This window comes from Seriola lalandi, unplaced genomic scaffold (genome assembly GCF_002814215.2).
Source record: "Seriola lalandi dorsalis isolate HSWRI2012SDOR001 ecotype SW California unplaced genomic scaffold, Sedor1 jcf7180002054947, whole genome shotgun sequence".
NCBI lineage: Eukaryota > Metazoa > Chordata > Actinopteri > Carangiformes > Carangidae > Seriola > Seriola lalandi.
The window spans coordinates 1233524-1251302 of NW_019525498.1; the positions used below are offsets into that span (position 1 = coordinate 1233524).

Here is a 17779-nt window from a genome sequence, read left to right on the forward strand (position 1 = left end):
AAGTGAAAATGTAATTTATTTAAATTTAAATATATATTTCATTAACTATCTCTGCCCATTCCTCTATTTTGGGAGAGTCAGGAAGCAACTTGTGCCTAGTGAAAGCTCAGTTCTGCTGCTGGCTGCCTCGGTCAAGGTGCTCAGGCCTGGGAATTCATTGGGTTGTCTTTTTCCGGCATCAAACAATTACAAGTCCAGACATTATCAGCTGAAGCACTAGCACTGTGTCTATACAGCAGGGGTGTAACGGTACATTTATTTGAGACGGGCCGTTCAGCTCAGGACGTCCGGTTCAGATTCCGGGGGAAATGGTGCAGCGAATTCACCAAGTGAGACACTTTTGAAAAGACTTTCTGTCAACTCAAAACCGTGGGGCTCATTTTCATAATAGTAATAGAGGAGGTCGACTAATTCCTGCTTTGTACTCAGGTACATTCACAGCCTTCTGTGCCCCGTCCCTGAGATAACAAAGCTGCAAACAAAGCGCCATAAATACCAGACATAACTTCCATGTCAATCCCATTCCACAGCCCCACCTTCAAGAGGAAGTCACACACACACACACACACACACACACACACACACACACACACACACACACACACACACACACACACAGAAACACACACACCTCTTTCACAGTGTTGCAACAATGCAAACACACCAACCGAGCTTGCCATCTCCCTCAAAGAAAACACATCATATTTCCTACAGAACAAAGCAGGTCGTTCAAGTTGAACTTTAATTTGAACTTGAACTCATCTGTAAAAAGCAATGCCTCTTTAACACTTTGAACACACATTTAATAAGTGACACTTTACACTTCTACACTACAACACGTATTTAAGACCAGACTCCAGAATAAATTACTGCAAACAGATACAACAAATGATCACTCTATGACTGAATCATTTTAACAGGCCACTTGGCAAAAAACCTAAAGGATCCAGTTTGGAAAGAAATGAGGGATTTTTATTGTAGTTTCACTTGAAAAATATAAAATCAGTTTATTACTGCTGCAACAATTAGTCGATTGAAAGAAAATTAATCCACAATTATTCTGATAATCAAATAATCACATAAAAAAGGGTCTCAAATGCTCTTGATCTTAAATCATAGTAAACTGAATAATTTGGGGTTTTAAACTGTTTGATGACGTCACCTCGGGCTCTAGGATACAGTGAATCTTCTTCACTGTTTCCTAATATTTAATAGATCATTTGGCAAGTCAATTAATCAAGCAGCAGATTAACTGATAAAAAAAAAAAATTGTTACAGAAAGAGGGAAAACATATTAGGATTGCAACTAACATCACAAATCATAAATGTCCTAATTTATTAATCTAATTAAACTAATTTATACATCTACATTACACAAAACTACAAACTTTCCTTCTCGGTACAGTTACAGCTTCTATTGTTCAGTGAGCTCTAAGTGCCTTGCTCAAAGGCGCCTCCACACCAGAGACTGAGGGATGGGAAAGAATGTGTCATCCAGTTCCCGCTCCCAGACTCAGCTGGCCTGGGATTCAAACCGGTGACCTCTGGGTCAACTGCAGCGAGAGCTTGGGTGGCAGCGCCGTCTCTCAACACTCATTGCGAGGCGATTGAACACAACGAGGTTGCTTGCACTCAGGCGCTAATAGCGATGACATGCCAAGTATGCAGCGGCCAAATCTTCACCCTTTATTGCCTGAGGAAATGCACTTACTGTATGTCATCGTGCTCTTTGAAGCACTCAGACGGCGGGACATTAGCTGCACTTCTGTCTTTGGTCAGCTCGTTGCATCAGTTCACGAATAAACCACACCTCCAACAGGTTCTCGCCGATTAACCACGAATAAATCTATAAAATCAGATATAAATGCCTTTATAGAAAACATGTCAGATTTCTCCACAGGATAGAAAATAAAAAATTAACTATTCCTCCGAATGGCCCCTGATATGTTTCTGCTTAGTCAGAGAAAAGTAAAAGTTCAGTGCATATAATACGTATTGGTTAGTGGAGGAGTGGTTATCGATACATCCCTGCTCCAGTGTGCTGCTGGACCTCCGTGTGCTTGGCAGAGGAGAAACCCCTCCGCCGGAAATGCTTCCCGCAGCTGTTAGGAGTATCATTCCCCACCTTGAGGCCAACCAAAAGACAAATAGCAGCCAAGTCACGTGACTCCTCTGCTGCTGAGATACCACTCGGTCTTATTCCAGCCCTCTCCAAACATTCAAGTCATACTTGTCGCCCCTCAGTGAGCAGGGCCTTTTCACCTACGTCAGGGCAATTGACTTGTAATATAACCCTGTGTAGTATCACCACAGCTATCCAAAACACGCAAAATGTCAGTAACTCCCTCTCACTGTAAAACGTTATATCTACATTTTATTTTGTTTTGTTTTATTTTCCACAATCATCCGTCCTTTCCTGATGCAAACGTCACATCTTGAATAGTGAGGCAGTAAATCAAAACACACCCTCTCATCACACTGTGTGTTCAGGAAGAAGCCAACAACGCCATCATCTGCTGCGTGTCACAGCACATGGACGTCACAGTGTTTGTTTCAATAAAACTTAACACTATGAAACATCAGGACTTACACAGTGGATAAAGGGCGTGGCGTATATAACTGTACTGTGCCGGTAACTGGAAGCGATCGGAAACTGCTAGCCTGGCTCCATCAAAAGAAGAAAAGTTCTTATTATGATCATGAGTGTTTCTTCTTTAATGTGTAGACAGATAAATAAAAAGACATAGTGACTTTAGAAGCAGTCCGTGTTTGCCAAGTTACTTCTTGGCGAATAAACGCTGCAAGAACGATGACCTGGACCGGCCCCTGATAGCGTGCTAGCTAACAATGTACAACAAGCAAAGTGGTTGTCTTGAAATTGTTACCAGCCCCCAAAAAAGTCTTTCGGAATCTTTTATCAGCATATTTATGAAGTCATTGTCTGATCCTCTACAACTGAAAAGTATTCCCAAAGAAGCACGGAGGCTCGTTAGCTAATAGAGATCATTTCATCACCATTGAAAAGATGATTCTAAGTGGGGGCTAAAGGTAATCCATCGCTCTTATCGTCCTTTATCAGTGATTAATGAAGCCAGGTTGTCTTAGTAAAATGTCCGGTAAATTTATGAAAATGCCAAAAAGTGAATAACACCACTTTGTTTCCCTTTGTTTTAAACAAGGATTTAGTCATTTTCCAACTGGCAGGACGTCCCCCTCCCCAGCTCCTCCCTCGGGGTCCCCCAGGAGGAGGAGCTGGGGAGGGGGACGTCTGGACTACCTAGCTTCACCTGCTGCTACCTCGACCCAGAATATATATAAATGGATGGATATCTGAAATGTGTTGTTGTCCGTTGTTAGGTTGACAATGCAAATGATACGGTATCTTAGCACCTGCCCAGGAACACAGTGAGTCAGTGCGCGCTGATCAACAACCCTAAAAACCTTCCATATTATTGAGATGACTCTGCAGCAGTTGGCTCATGTGAAATGTGCTGGTGCCTGCGGAGGACGAGGGGAACAACACAGCGCCGGTTCTGCCCAGAATGGCACCAGCAGGTGGTACCACGGAGGGTGCCAGCACGGGCCAGGCCTGATCCGTTGCACCAAAAGCAGCCAAACCACACACATACACGTAAACACCAGAACGTTCCTCTGGGGAATACCACAGCAGAACGGTTCTGTTATGGCATCTCTAACCAGGGGCGGAGACAGACCCGTGGGTTGAAGAGTCCAAAGGGCAGCAGGGAAGAGAAGGTGAATATACCTCTGCTCAGTTCTCCACTTCCCGGCTTAAAGCCAAAGATATAATTTCTGCATCTGTGAGTGTGCAAGGGTTCGTCATCAGAGGGTGCACGCGAGGCTCTGCTGCAGACGTCCACGTACCACCAATTTGTTACGGCACTGTGCTGCAAGGGAACCAACTGTGCTCGGTTAAGTTGCAGCTTGTTTCGGAGGTTATGTAACCTGTAAACTGTTCCTACGGTGACAAGTTTCCACAGATCAGTCAACTACGAGTCGAATGATCTGTGGAAAGATGTTTGACTGAATTTATGATCAGTTTGATCATGTTGAGAATATGATGCAGCATCAGACAAACATCCAGCTCAGTGATATTAGACCACGGATGTAGCAGGTTGTAATTAGCGCAGCATTAAGCAGCAGGTGAATGAACACGTTTGAACAGGTAGTTTGTGTTTTGAATGATTTTATTTACTTACTTTGAGTAAATGAAGCTGCATTACAAACATCACTTTTGAGGTGAAGCTGCAGTGCAGGGAGAAGTCAAGCTATGCTAACAGGCTAGGCTATGAAACCGTAGCTAAGCTAGCTTTCACTTCCAGCAGCACAAGTAGTCCGACTTTTTCATGCGTCTTTACTAATTAACGATTTAATTCACTGAGCAGCTCAGAGGCTACTGGCAGCTACTGGACACTTTTAAGGTGGAATGTTTTCTTGCATGATTGACGTTTGAAAATAAGTCAGTACACCTTAAATGTCAATATAACAACTTTGACCATTTCATTTGTTTTTATTAGCTCTGTAACAACATACACTGTAGTGCTGATCTGGATCTTCAAGTGCTTCAAAATGTAAATAAATTTCAGCGGGATTATGTGAACTGTAAATATTTTATTTTACTTGGAGAAAAAAGCATCAATCCGTTGTGCTCCGGCAGCTCTACACATATGCAATGAAACTATGAGAAACAATCTCAAACAGAGGGAGAGACTCTGAGCAGCATGTCTTTTTTTTGTACTGGATCTCTGGATAGTTATAGAAACTTATCTCTGCATTCAAATCGTTTTATGCCTTTGCAGATTGCAGATGTGAGTGTGTGGAACTTTAAGTCCACCCAAAGTATTATGGGAAGTAAGGTTTGTTTTGTTCGAGAGCTCAGGTTGTTGTATCCGAGATGCAAAAAGTTGCAAAACATCAGGAAACGTAGGGTCTAATTTAACAGACCACTACTAATGCAAGAATGTCATAGAGATCCACTCAGGCAGTTGCCCTTGGCAAAGCTACGCTGAACCACAACAAACAAAGGCTCTTCAGCTGGGTGGACTGCGTTGTCCACCACGCCCTGACAATATGTTTTCAGAGAGAGGCTGCAAGGGAGCGAGGAGGAGTATGAGAGCGTAAAGCCCACACTCTTACTGATAGGACACTAGATCAAAGCCCTTTCCCATCGTTAGTGGGTACAAAAAAAAAAAAAAAACCTGAGCGAGATGAAAGACCATCAACAGACTGTGGGAGAAATGATGAAGGACAGAGCAGTCCCTGTATGGCATTTACAAACAGCACAGATCAAGACAAGCTCTCCATGCTGCGTCTGCGAGGAACAGTTGGGAGTCAGAGGGGATGTGGGGCCAGAACCTGCCCACAGGATAAGCAAGGGAGTGATAAGACGGCAGCCTGCGATATCCATCCTACACAAAACAAGCAGCTGGGAGATCGATTCACTATCTGCTCCTTACTCACACTGCCTTTATTAATGGATGCAATTATGAAAATGATTACAAATCCTGCAAAAATAGGTTTATTCTACTAAACAGTGCTGTCTATGTAGCTATAGTCTGAAGTAGCTCCAGTCTTCATGCACGCAACTCTTAATCTAATCAGCTCCCTGTGGCTGCTGCTGCTTTTACCATACCTTTATGTAAACCTGTTTCTCCTCTGATTAAGCAGACGGCTGCAGAAAGCTGCAACTGCACCACAAAAGAGAAACATTACCAGGAAGTTTGTCGTTTATTATAAACAAATCTACATGTATTATATTCAATATCTGAACGGTAGCTTGGGGCAGACCGCACTGAGCGCGCTCAGGGAAACGGTTTCAGCTGCTAGTCTGACAAAATGTAAGGAATAAACTCTTATTTAGAGATCATGTTTGTTTTGTTTCTGGTGTGATGCCCCTTTGACACATAAATCAATCATTTCATTATTTGTTTATTCACTGAAACCAAGAACATGAATTTAATTTTTTTTTTTTTTAAACAGTCTTAGCAGTGAATATCTGGCCAAATCAATTCAAAATTATGCGCTTGGCTAGACACACTGAGGGAAAGTGAGAAGACATTTTAGTGATGTGGGTGGTTGTAGTTTGCATCACCATGTCTTGGTATAAATACAGAAAATTTGAATCTGCTCAAAACGTGGTTAAACATTTTGATAAAATAGCATTTTCAGAATTCTTCACTCACACTTGACCTAAAACCTGAAACGATGCAGGATTTATTCCAGCTACATCTAACGTTTACCAGCCGCCACACCACGGCCTCTTGTTTTCACCTTGTGTGTGTGTGTGTGTGTGTGTGTGTGTGTGTGTGTGTGTGTGTGTGTGTGTGTGTGTGTGTGTGTGTAAACGTGGTCCTGCAGACACCTACTGTAGCAGCAACAACCACAGAGGAGGATTTGAGCACTTTGGCAGGAGTTTATTTGTCTGTGGACAGATTTTGTCCGTGTGATAGTCACAACCTGCAAGATACGTTGAACCAACACCACGTAGTCAGCAGTAATAATACTCATGGGACTGTAAAGCAACATGCTGACCGGTGTTGCGCCTGGTGTGATCCCATTGTCTCTAGTTTTGCAGTGCCAACAATAACATAACAATAAGTAATAATAGAAAAATATGTATGTGTGTATACAGTATATATGTATATGTGTTTATTTATTTATTAATTTATTTTTATTGTTTATATATTTTTGCTTGTGGACATTACTCAAGTTATTTTAATTCTTGTTTATAGTCACTTCAACCTATATGCATAACACAATATTTAAGTAAGTTAATAAGGGTGGGAGGGAGGGTCTTAATGAATGTTTGAATGTTCTGTTTTACTCTGTAAATTCAAAATGAACGAAAGCCAATGAACAAAGTAATGAAAAGAGTTGCTCTCAGACAACTCCTGCTAAAAACAGGGGGAATCCCTTCAAGTCCATGTACGTGTCACAGCTTTAATTGTAGCAGGCTGGAAAAAAACTGAACTCATTAACCTCCCCAAAATCAATAATCATGATCCTGGATGTCATGCAAGGTGCGAAACAGCGATACAGATCAGCAATTAGTGCGTTAGACGTCTATTTATTTCAGAGCAGAGAAAAGTCAGAGAGCCTGTAAAAAAACATTAAAGGGAGACCACATGAAACCAGGCCAGTAACAGGTCGGTGCCTTAAAGGAAATAAAAGACATAAAAAGCTACTAATCTCAGTGCCAGTGCCCCCCCGAAGAAATCAAAAGTAAAAGCAAATGAAAAAAGACGACAAAACAAAACATTGTGTTTGTAATTTACGCTCCTTTCATTTCAGCTCAGAGTGAAATTTTCAGATGTGTGTTGCTGTCATTTACAGTCGCATTTCTTTTCCCTGCTTTCCGTTTCACCTTGTGAGCGTCTTCCCCCCTCCCACACACACCAGCACAGACAGGCTGACGACTTCTGACATTAAGTGCAATAAAAGCTTTTCAACAAGTGTTATAAATTAGGCCAAACTCAGGCCAATATATCAGCTTTTTTTCCTTCTTTTTTTTTATTTTACTTTTTTTTTTAGGGAAATCGTTTGATAACTGCCTCAAAAATATGATGTTTCACTGGATACTCACTATTATTATATTAATTTATTATGATGATTATTATCAGTTAGAATGACCCTTAAAGGAATGAAAACAGAAGAGTTTATATTAGTTGAAACTTGAAATTATTGTTTTAATGGAAGTCTGTGCATAAATTTTCTCTTTTGGAAACACATTAAATAAATGACAAAGTTGTACATCTCTCAAGAATGAAAAGAATTATAAAATAAACAAGTACAAAAATTATTTTTTTATTTATTTATTTTTTTAAATAGCAAGTAACTAGAACATGTCATATAACTAAAGCCTATTAGTTTGCATGTTAGCACTAATACCACTCTGTTAAAATTAATTAAATTACTTAATTAAGAAGTATGTGTTACAAAAATATACGTGTGTCCTCATCAGAGAGTTGTGGATGTATCACAGAAAAGAAACGGGACGACCAGGTCCATGACTATACTTCTCTCTGTCTCAACACGAACCCTGCTCCTCTGACATGTAAAAGTAAGCAGCGAAGGCCAAATGTGAAAATGCAGACTGAGGTGTTTCTCAGGGTAATGCACGACGAGAGGAAGTGTTTGTGTCACATACACACATCCCGCTGCAGAGGCTACAGCCTGCATGACTGTGAGGAGCACAGAGGCCAAAGATAACCACTGAACCATCTTCCTGTACGCTGTCCCTCCGTGGCTGCAGGCAAAAAAGCAGCTCATGTTGGAGCAGCGGCGCAGTTACACGTAACACTAGAAAGGTCAGTGGATTTGTGGACATAAGACAAAGTCAATGAGCAACTTGAAGGGATACTTTGCAATTACAGTTAATATTTGAACGGCTGTTTGTCAAAGCGCTGGTTTGCTCTGCGAGTGGGTCCAGGAAAAGTCACAGAGAGCCAGTTTGAAATCTGAGAAATGTTTTCTGCTTGAAAATTCAAAACAGCTATTAACTGGTGTGGAAGAATGTGACACAGCTGGCAGCTTGACCTTTTACTGATAAACCACGATAGAGCTAACATTAACTTTGAATAATCATTTGTAAAGGAGATACGCGCTATTTGGAAAAGTGACACATTTTTACACAGAGACTGCCAACACACACACACACACACACACACACACAAAACACAGTTTTACTTTCAAAAACTTTTGAGGTGACTTAAAGTGTCTATTATGAAGAAACAACTCAAAAAGTATGTACAAGTATGTGATTCGATTCCCTTCTATGATCCTGCTCTGTCAAATTGAATCTTCAAAACCTGTTGATTCTTGCACCTGGTTTTATGTGAAAGTAAATCACACTGAAGACGTTCAGTCTGACAACAGGAAGTGAACGAGTTTTCTGTGGGCTCAACATGTTACCGCGCTGCTGTTGTGACGGCACATTTTGCCATTCGGAACAAAGAGCGCCCTAATCGTCCTGGTCTGCCGCTTCGATTGACCAATAAATCATGAACAGAAACAAGGGTGGTGATGAACACTCGAAGCAGAAACACTGGACCCACTAACAATGCCGGAGCGTCTCGAGAGCTGCACTGCTGTCTTTCCAAACATGCCTGTTTAACACACCAGCGGCTCTGGTTCCAATTAGTTTAAATGGTACATCCAAAGGGAGTCAGCGGAGGAGCTCTACTATGCTCCTTTAATTGATGGTTGCACTACTATCCTATTTCATAGCTGAGTTTCTGTAAAGGAAACTTGAAAAACACTTCATTAGCATGAAAAGCTCCTCTTTAATTATTCCATCGCGTTTGAGTCTGATTTACAAGAGCTATTACACAGGACTTCTATTTTGAGTTAATTTATTTAGCTGAACAATTCAGCAGTCTGTAAACGTTGGTAAAACTGGGGTTAATGTAACTTTCTCCCCACACCAGGAACACGGGAAGGTTTTCTGACACTCATCGCTGAAACTAAGAGTCACTGCAACATGGCAAGCGCCCATCAAGTTTTAATGATTAACGGTAAATTCACAAACATCCAACGATAATTAACAAATATAGAGAAGTATTTCAGTCTGCCATTAAAATATCCATCACAATTCATGAGTGAATAATCTCTCTATGATCCTGTTGCAGATTAGACGTCAATGCACATGTTTCTTGAATAAGCTAAACAGTTTGTGAAACATTTAATTCTAATACTGCTGAATATTTCAAATAAATATGGAGCATTAGTGGCTGTTGTGTTGAGGAGGCTGCCAGGTTAAGTTGTCCAACCCTCAGGTAAACTACTCCCTGGATAGACAGTGGTTTTACAGGGCCACTCCCAAGTGTACATGTGTGTGCCTGTGCAAATGTGAACCAAGACAGTGATGACAGTGTTCTTTCAGAGATGACTTGACACGATTTTTTAAATAAAGAACGGTGCTAAAATTAAAGTTTTAATAAAACAGCCTTGAGGAATTAGACCCACCCAAGGAGTTCATGGTCTGTTGGGCTTGTGACAGAGGATGTGTCAGTTTAGGGAAGCTGGGGCAGGAAAAGAAAAGCATCAGAGATGAAACCCAGAGCCCAGGTCAAGGGCACAGGGATGGGGGAGGGTTCAGCTCTCTGCAGAGTCTCTGCATAGGATGTGGTTCACTCTTCTGCTGTTTACTGATCCATGTAATGAGAGAGACAATGACAAGGTAAGCTACAATAACACCTTTGCCTGCAGAGTGCGTGCTGCATTGGTAAGGTGTGACTACAGAGGGCCGACAAAGTGGAGCTGCACCTCGTGGGCACAGCGTTGCAATAACCAGCTGACGGCTGTAAAAGCTGCCTGAAGCAACTTTAACCTGAATTGCACAGAGCGGCAAAGTTCACTGTGAAGTTCTGCAAAAAGTTCAACGTCTACATGAAAATACGTTTTCTGTCATAGAAACTGTGAGCTCCAAAAAACCCTGAGAGATCAGGATCAGCAGCAGATTATCACCCAATGACACAATGAGCTCAGGCTGCGCCACAGCCGATCTAAATTACCGGGATGGTTTTTTTTTTTTTTTGGGTTATGCTAACTGTTTTTAACTAACCTTCCAATTCATCATCTAAGTGAGCAACGTCTAAAACAGTCATATAACAAGAGGAGAAAACCACATTCAATGTAATGTATCTAAGAAATTCCATAAACAACAACAAACAGAAGCAGGAAGAGCCTGAGAGAAACATTTATGTGTTCCAGCAACTAAAATGGAAACTGTCAGTGGTACTTCTCTTTATTTTCCAGATCGAGAAATCTGTATACAAGTACTGAAAGAGCCCAGTTTTGACTAAATAGCAATGGCTTAGTGGAATGGGAACAATGACGACGATCTATATCTGTATGATCTTGACATTTTTATCAGACATTGCTTAATCTTCATGCATCTTCATTAGGGATGTCACAATACCAGACCAATGAAGTTCAGCGATTCTCAAAACCAAACAGCATAAAAAAAACATGAAAACAGCAGAGGCTTCCACCCACACACACACACACACCAACACACACCAACACACACACACACACACACACACACACACACACACACCTCTATATACTCACTGTGCAAGCTGTAGTTTAAATTGACTAACAGTTGACAGAACAGCGGTGTGAAAATATTCATTCAAAAGTCAGCGTTACATCCTGTTATTATGTTATGAGCTGAGGCTATATTAGCTTCAACAAGCTAACGTTAGCCCTTGTGCGCAACAGACGCCAGCATTCGCAATTCACAAACAATAAGGGAGACGTGTTAATATAAAGTGAATAATAGACTGACTCAGTCTGAACTTTGTACATAGATCTGACGTCCGTCTCTGAGCTGCTCATATCAGTCTGAAGTGTTTCCTCCTTTCATTTAAAACCTCTGTGAAACCGTTTGGTCGTCTATAACTCGCCCCCGCTGATCCACGTACGCAATATCTCCATAAACCAGTCTTGTGGACCTGTTGCTGCACCCTCACCTGCTGCAGCAACTCCATGTGTTGCTATTACTGTTTACTGTGCCTCCTTTCTTCTTATCCAACAACATCTACAGTTCTGCAGAGAGAAATTTCTTGGCGTCGACTTGGTACTAAAATATTGATTTTTGTGCCATCCCTAATCTTCATTAGTTTATCTGCATTATCTAACCTGTGAATTGCTGCAAACCCCTTTGCCATTAGTTGGTCTGACGTATTAAAACGTGGCTTGTCACCTGTTGAACAAATAAAGAGGTGTTGTGGAGAGGTGAAGAAACTACATACAATATTGTGTCCATAGCAGAGAGTATCAGAGCTGTCTGCTGATGAAAACACTTAATCCTTATTTACACTCTTAGACGTCACGACTTGTTCACTGCCAACTGACAATACAATAAGAATACCCATATAAAGGCTTTATAAATTAAAGTTTATTAATGTGGTTGTTAACACGTTATAAATCATAAACAAGCAATAATAAAGTTATAACACAGTTTTCATTCATTGATGCAGGCTCACTTTTTGGCAAGATGAAGTAAATGCTGACCACTCGTTAATCCTACCAATGAGTTACTATCGTTTATAACTGGTAAAGGGCCTTATTGTTAAGTGTGAAACACATCATTATTAATGATTAACCAGTTATTAATGTTTGTAAGTGATAATAAATGGTAGGAACAGGAAGGTGGCTGGAGGGAGAATCACAGAGATGTGAACAGTGGGACAAAAGGATGGGTGAGCAGTTCACCAGGTAAAGGATGGTTCCCACCTGTGTTCTACCTGGAGGGCTAAAGTCCTAAAGAAGAGACCAACCAGCAAAAAGCCTCTCCATGTTAATTGCCACCGTGCAGAACAATCTGCTGTGATCGTAGGGAGGACGGCTGCTGAGAGCATGTCGAGGTAAACAATTTGAATCTGATCATTTGATGTGATCTGCCATAATTTGATCTGCCAGATGAAACTTTTTGACCATTAAGACGCTGACGGTGGTTAATTGCTGGTAACTTCAACATGCGATGAAGCAGCAGGTAGAGACGCTGGATGATGGAGAAAAACAAAGAGATATGAGGCTGAACAGTACAGAGAAATGTGGGCTCACTATTTGGCAAGCAACGGGTCACTGTTGCCCCTTTTCTTTCTGATGTGTTATAACGGCTTATAAAAGTGTTAACAAGCTAATAATAAACTAGTTATAAACCATTCATAGATCCTTTATAAGGGGTAGTCTGATTGTAAAGTGGTGCCCAGATGAATTTAATGTCTGTCCTGTCTGTGCTCGGTCTTAAACTTGATGTTTGTATGTAGTTGAGGTATCTGCTGCTGACAGTCCATATGTAGCTGTATGGGGCAGCTCTTATTTTTGTATTATTATCTCAACTGTACTGCACATGTAGGCTTACTTAGAAATATATAGATGCGTCATATTTTACTCATTTTGCATTTGCCAAAGAAAATGAATCCACAGCCCAGAGTTTTACAACTGGGAAATGTGTTTACAATTTAGCCTCAAGCACTTTACGCAACACTGGTATTTATCTGATATAACGGAACGATCGAGATTTTAATCCAATCAAACGGAATTGCGAGATCGGTGCTGACATTCGGCCCTAGTGGTAAAGTATTGACTGAGTATGACCAGTATTAATTTATCTCATAGTGCCAAAAGTCTCGTCAAAATGATCACCAAGCTCTTCAGCTTTGTGGAGCTTTTCAGCTTCATTTAGGCCAGAGTTTCAGTTTGACCACCCTGCTGTTTGGAGCAGCAGGCAGATGTTTGCAGCAAACAATCTATAATAAACGAAACACTTGCCCAGCACCAGTTAGCATGGACAGACTAAGTTAGTGAGCGGCTGGTTAAGAAAATCAAGCATGTTGTTCCCAGGAGTTAACTTGCATGTATGAAGTGGCCAGAAACAAAACAGAAATAGAAATTTAAAAAAAAAAACACTTATCAAACTAAGCCCTAATCGTGCACGACAACAAATTCTTGTGCAAATACTATTATTACTGTGCACAAATAGCACTTGTACGAATGGTCTTGTGCAAGCGCTACCATAACTGTGGATAATGCACACAGCGAAATGAACAAGCAGTGAGCAGGCAACAGCTAGAGGTGTAGTGGACTGTTGAGCGTCAGCCTCAATGCATGCAATTTAACCCTTGAACTGGAGAGGACCATGAGCAGCATGTGTAATGGAGGACTCCATTTAAAGCGGAGAAGTCAGGAGAGCTCAACAGGGGGAGGGGGCTCCAATAAGAGCCTCTCTTCCTGACAACCACACACTGTAGTGGGGGAGGGTTAAACAACACCAAGCCCTCTTCCTGAGTCTGCAGCTATGGGCATAATGTGATGGATCCTTCCCCTCCACCTACTCGATTCCCATTTGGCATTATAGGTCTTGAACTGACTTGAACTAACTTTGACTAGAAGACAGACGCTGAATAGGAACCTATGTGAACAGGTCACTGAGCTGCCTGAAAGAACATGTATCATATTATATCTACACAAGCCCAGAGTTTGCAGCCTCATAAAGAAAATCTGTTCTGACACACAGAAAAGGAAAAAGGTAAGCCTATATCATTTCCTGGGTTAAACTGGCTCTGCACCGTTGATCCGAACAACAAGCATTTGTGCTCCATCCAAACACACTCATATGCAGTAATTATCCTTCCCCTTGTGAATAAGGAACGCACAGCGCACCCCCACCCTTTGCTCTCTGGTGATAAGTTGTGCAAACTGCAAATGATAAATCAGGAAACAGGTTTTTCTGGAAACAAGATTTAAGTATTGGCACAGACCTCTCGACAACATGCCACAAAACTCAGCTTGTTGTAAAAGTTCTCAAGCACAAGTGTTAGTCCTGTTTGTTTACTGTACGAAAGCAAACACAACAAGTGAGCCCAATTCTTCACCTCTATCAACAAACATCGAAGCGATTTAGGTAAAACACTCAGAGTTGAGATCTGTAATCTGTGCATTAGTCATGTTGATTTAGCCTGCTAGCATGCGCTTAATGACATCCAAACAAAGCAATTAGCAGCCTGTCATTCTTTACAAGCACATGATCCTCACCAAAATCTTGATTTAGCACTGATCATACAGGCTCTGAGCATTCGTTGCCGAGTCCCCAAAGAGTGGCAAATCAGCAAGGCCTCCTAGCAACATATTTGCCCAGCTACAGGCACACATGGTTTCAGTTAGGGGTCTGCACCTATAAACAGTTGGCCATGGCAGCTTATTGGTCAGGAAGTGCAATGTTGACTGCAAGTCAAGAAAGGCACAAGCTGCTAATGAATGATATACACTCCTACAATCTAGCTATGACAAGAGGGTTTAGACTGGAGGTGTTCAGAGGCCAACAGAGGAGTGATTCTGAGAGGACAGAGTAAAACTAGAAGCCTGGATTAAAACAACCACAGTCAGGAAGGCTGTGCTATGAATGTGTGATTTTTACCTACACCGCACTGAAACAAAGAACGTTTTGGATTTCAAAGGGCAATCTCGTTTCTTAGCTGCCAGTGAGAATAGAATAAAAACACTAATTGGACACAGGCCAATTACCTGCCAAACTGGCTAGTAGAGCTGACAGACTTTCCAGCCACAACCAACAGTTTGCATCATTTGACTGGTGGCTGGTGTGTTAATATGAAGACTAACCTAAGTGATACAACATGGAGAAACACACTGTCATACACACCCAGAGGCCAAGTATACCACCGCAAATGGCCTAACATGAATTCAAAGAGGCTGTATAACCACAGTGCATTAAAAAAAAATAAGAAAAGACCTGTCATCACGCAGTAATGTTCATGTCACATTTGGTTGCAATCGCAATGATTAAATACAATTTGGACTGTATGAAAATAACCAACATGGAAAGAGAAAGCAAAGAAAATATCTCTACGATCTTCAATTAACATATTAACAGATAAAATAAAAAAGAAAGATAATGACAGGTTAGGTTATCTCAGGATACACATCTCTCCTCTTCACTCAAACAACTACTAAAGTGTCATCTCAGCTGGCAAAGGCTCAGATTCATCCCAATTATCAGTTTCACTCACAACTACCACAAATCAGGAACATCTGATCCATGGGAGACACAGTCAGAGACATGTAGTTACCAAACAGGTGAAGTGACACCCTTATCACCTGAGTCATTAAACAATCACACACACAGTCTTGAATACCGTGTGTCCCTTTTACTCAACTTGCCTGCAGTTGTGCAACACTAAAATTCAAATCAATGTTTATACCCTGGAAGCTTTATTTGCATTATCTCACTATGAAAAGGACAGGGCTGCACCAAACTGGCAACCCAGCTAGGATACTACTTATAACAAAGTTTCCATGTTACACAAAGTATTCTCAGCGTTATAGCAAAAAATAAAGCATTGATTGAGGTGTAACGGCTTTATTTGGAGTCGTGTTAGAAATAACACGCTCCGTGTGTGACGTTAGGTGAAGCTACAGTTTTATGATTTAACGTTTCCATCCACGACTAGCCCTGCGACGTTTCAACTGAGAGCTCAATGGAAAAACTAGCCCAACATGGGCTACACAACATGTAGCGTCAGTCAGTGTTGTGCTCAAATAAAAACAGCCAAAATGTCTATTTACGGGTTTAAATATTAAGGAGACTTGTGGGAGTTAACGAGTGTGTTTCAAACTTAAGACAGCGACTTGTAACTCGGCCGAGACGAGAACAGCCTCCAAACACTTCAGGTTAGCTAGCTTAGCTAGCTGCTTCACTTTAGACAAAAACTTTTTCCACATCTGAAAAGTTTTTCTTTCAAACAGTGTGTGGCCGTTTACAACAGCGCTGATCACACACGACTGAAACGCTTTTACATTTCGCAGTAACGCTATTAAAACGGGTTTTCTCCCGGCTGTTGCTAACTGACAAAAGCCTACCTTAATGTACCTTACTTTCCCGTCTCGGCTGCCGCTGCCGCCGCCGCTCCCCGGGCCGCCTTCAACACCCGAGACCGCCACCGGACCTCCAGAGGGCCGCGGAGCTGGGAGAGGAGAAGCCGAGAGGGGTCCAGCTACTACCAGGGAGACGAAGAGCCAACTGCACCGAGGCCCCGGGCCTTGTGTGTCCTCGAAATAGCGTTAGAGGAGGGATACCGAGCCTCAGCCGTCCGCCGTTGGACAGAGACTCGGGAATACCTTTTTGACAGCTCCTCTTCTTCAGCCCCCCCCCTCCCCTCGACAGCACTTCACTTTTCTCTTTTTCCTCACTTCCAGCAGATACGAATCAAAATACTGTCACAGAATATGGCGGCTGCATAAGCACGCTACTATCGCGAGACTTGTTTTTCTTTTTTTCTAAAGTTTCCCAAAGTTGTTCTGAGGGAGGGAGGAGAAAGTTGTGATTGTTAATGGGCTGAGCTGCAGAAATATGGAATGCCATCTAAATCAATATTAAATAAATCAATACATTCATACATGAATAAATGCAGCTATGAAATAAATCCTGAAATAAATAAATTACTAAAATAAATATATAATATTTAATTGAGTAAATAAAAAGAATAGCTACGTAAATGAATAAATAAATTAACAAATTGCTTTTTATTTTTTTTAAATGACCTTTTATTTGGTCCGTGCATGAAGTATAATTCTTCTGCAGTTGTTCACGTTGTATAATGTAAAATGCCAGTTTACGGTAAGATTGTGTTGCCTAATTTCATTATTTATCATACTTGTGCAAAGAGCAAATGTAAGTTGACGTTTGTGAGCTCGTTCTTCGTTCATTCTTCCTAAATGAAGACGTTCAATTAAATTCAGCGCATCGAAGCGTCAGTTTGTTCCATTAACCAACTTGTACAATGAAAATTGAAGGAGGAAGTCGAGAGCCGGAAACAGAGACAGCTCGTCTTCAGAGTAAAGGTTGCAGCGTTCATTTAAAGGAGAGCTAAGCTAAATAAATAAACTGTCTAAATAATTAACATAATTAATAATTGTTATTGTTACTTTTTTAGCCCACAACTGATTGGGAATACATTTCCAATGAACACTAGAATTATTATATTGTTATTCCTGGGATGTAGCATGACAACCCAGCTGAGGAAGTCCAGGAGATGCAGCTGAAAGCTTTAGAAGAAAGCTTGTAAGTGGACCTTGAGTGAAAACTTTTCTTGTCATACCATTTTCCAAAGTTCCCATGGTCAGAATCAACTTTCACTTACATTTAAACTCACTTACATCTTACATTTTAAATGCATATTGGAGTTTTAATCAGAATTTATAAAGTAAATTTAAAGTAAAATGAGGTCACTGAGTG

At 41.1% G+C, this 17779-nt stretch overlaps 1 protein-coding gene across 3 annotated transcripts in view; it reads right to left on the reverse strand.

Annotated features, from left to right (window-relative positions):
* The window catches only part of tab2 (TGF-beta activated kinase 1 (MAP3K7) binding protein 2), a 41729-nt gene extending 24949 nt beyond the window's left edge, over positions 1 to 16780 (reverse strand). For 2 of the 3 annotated variants that reach the window (XM_023394341.2, XM_023394340.2), the window contains exon 1: positions 16405 to 16780. The gene's annotated coding sequence lies outside the window, so the exon portion shown is untranslated. The remainder of the gene's footprint in view (positions 1 to 16404) is intronic. The other variant, XM_087170399.1, reaches the window with a different exon arrangement.
* Positions 16781 to 17779: the final 999 nt, after the last annotated feature.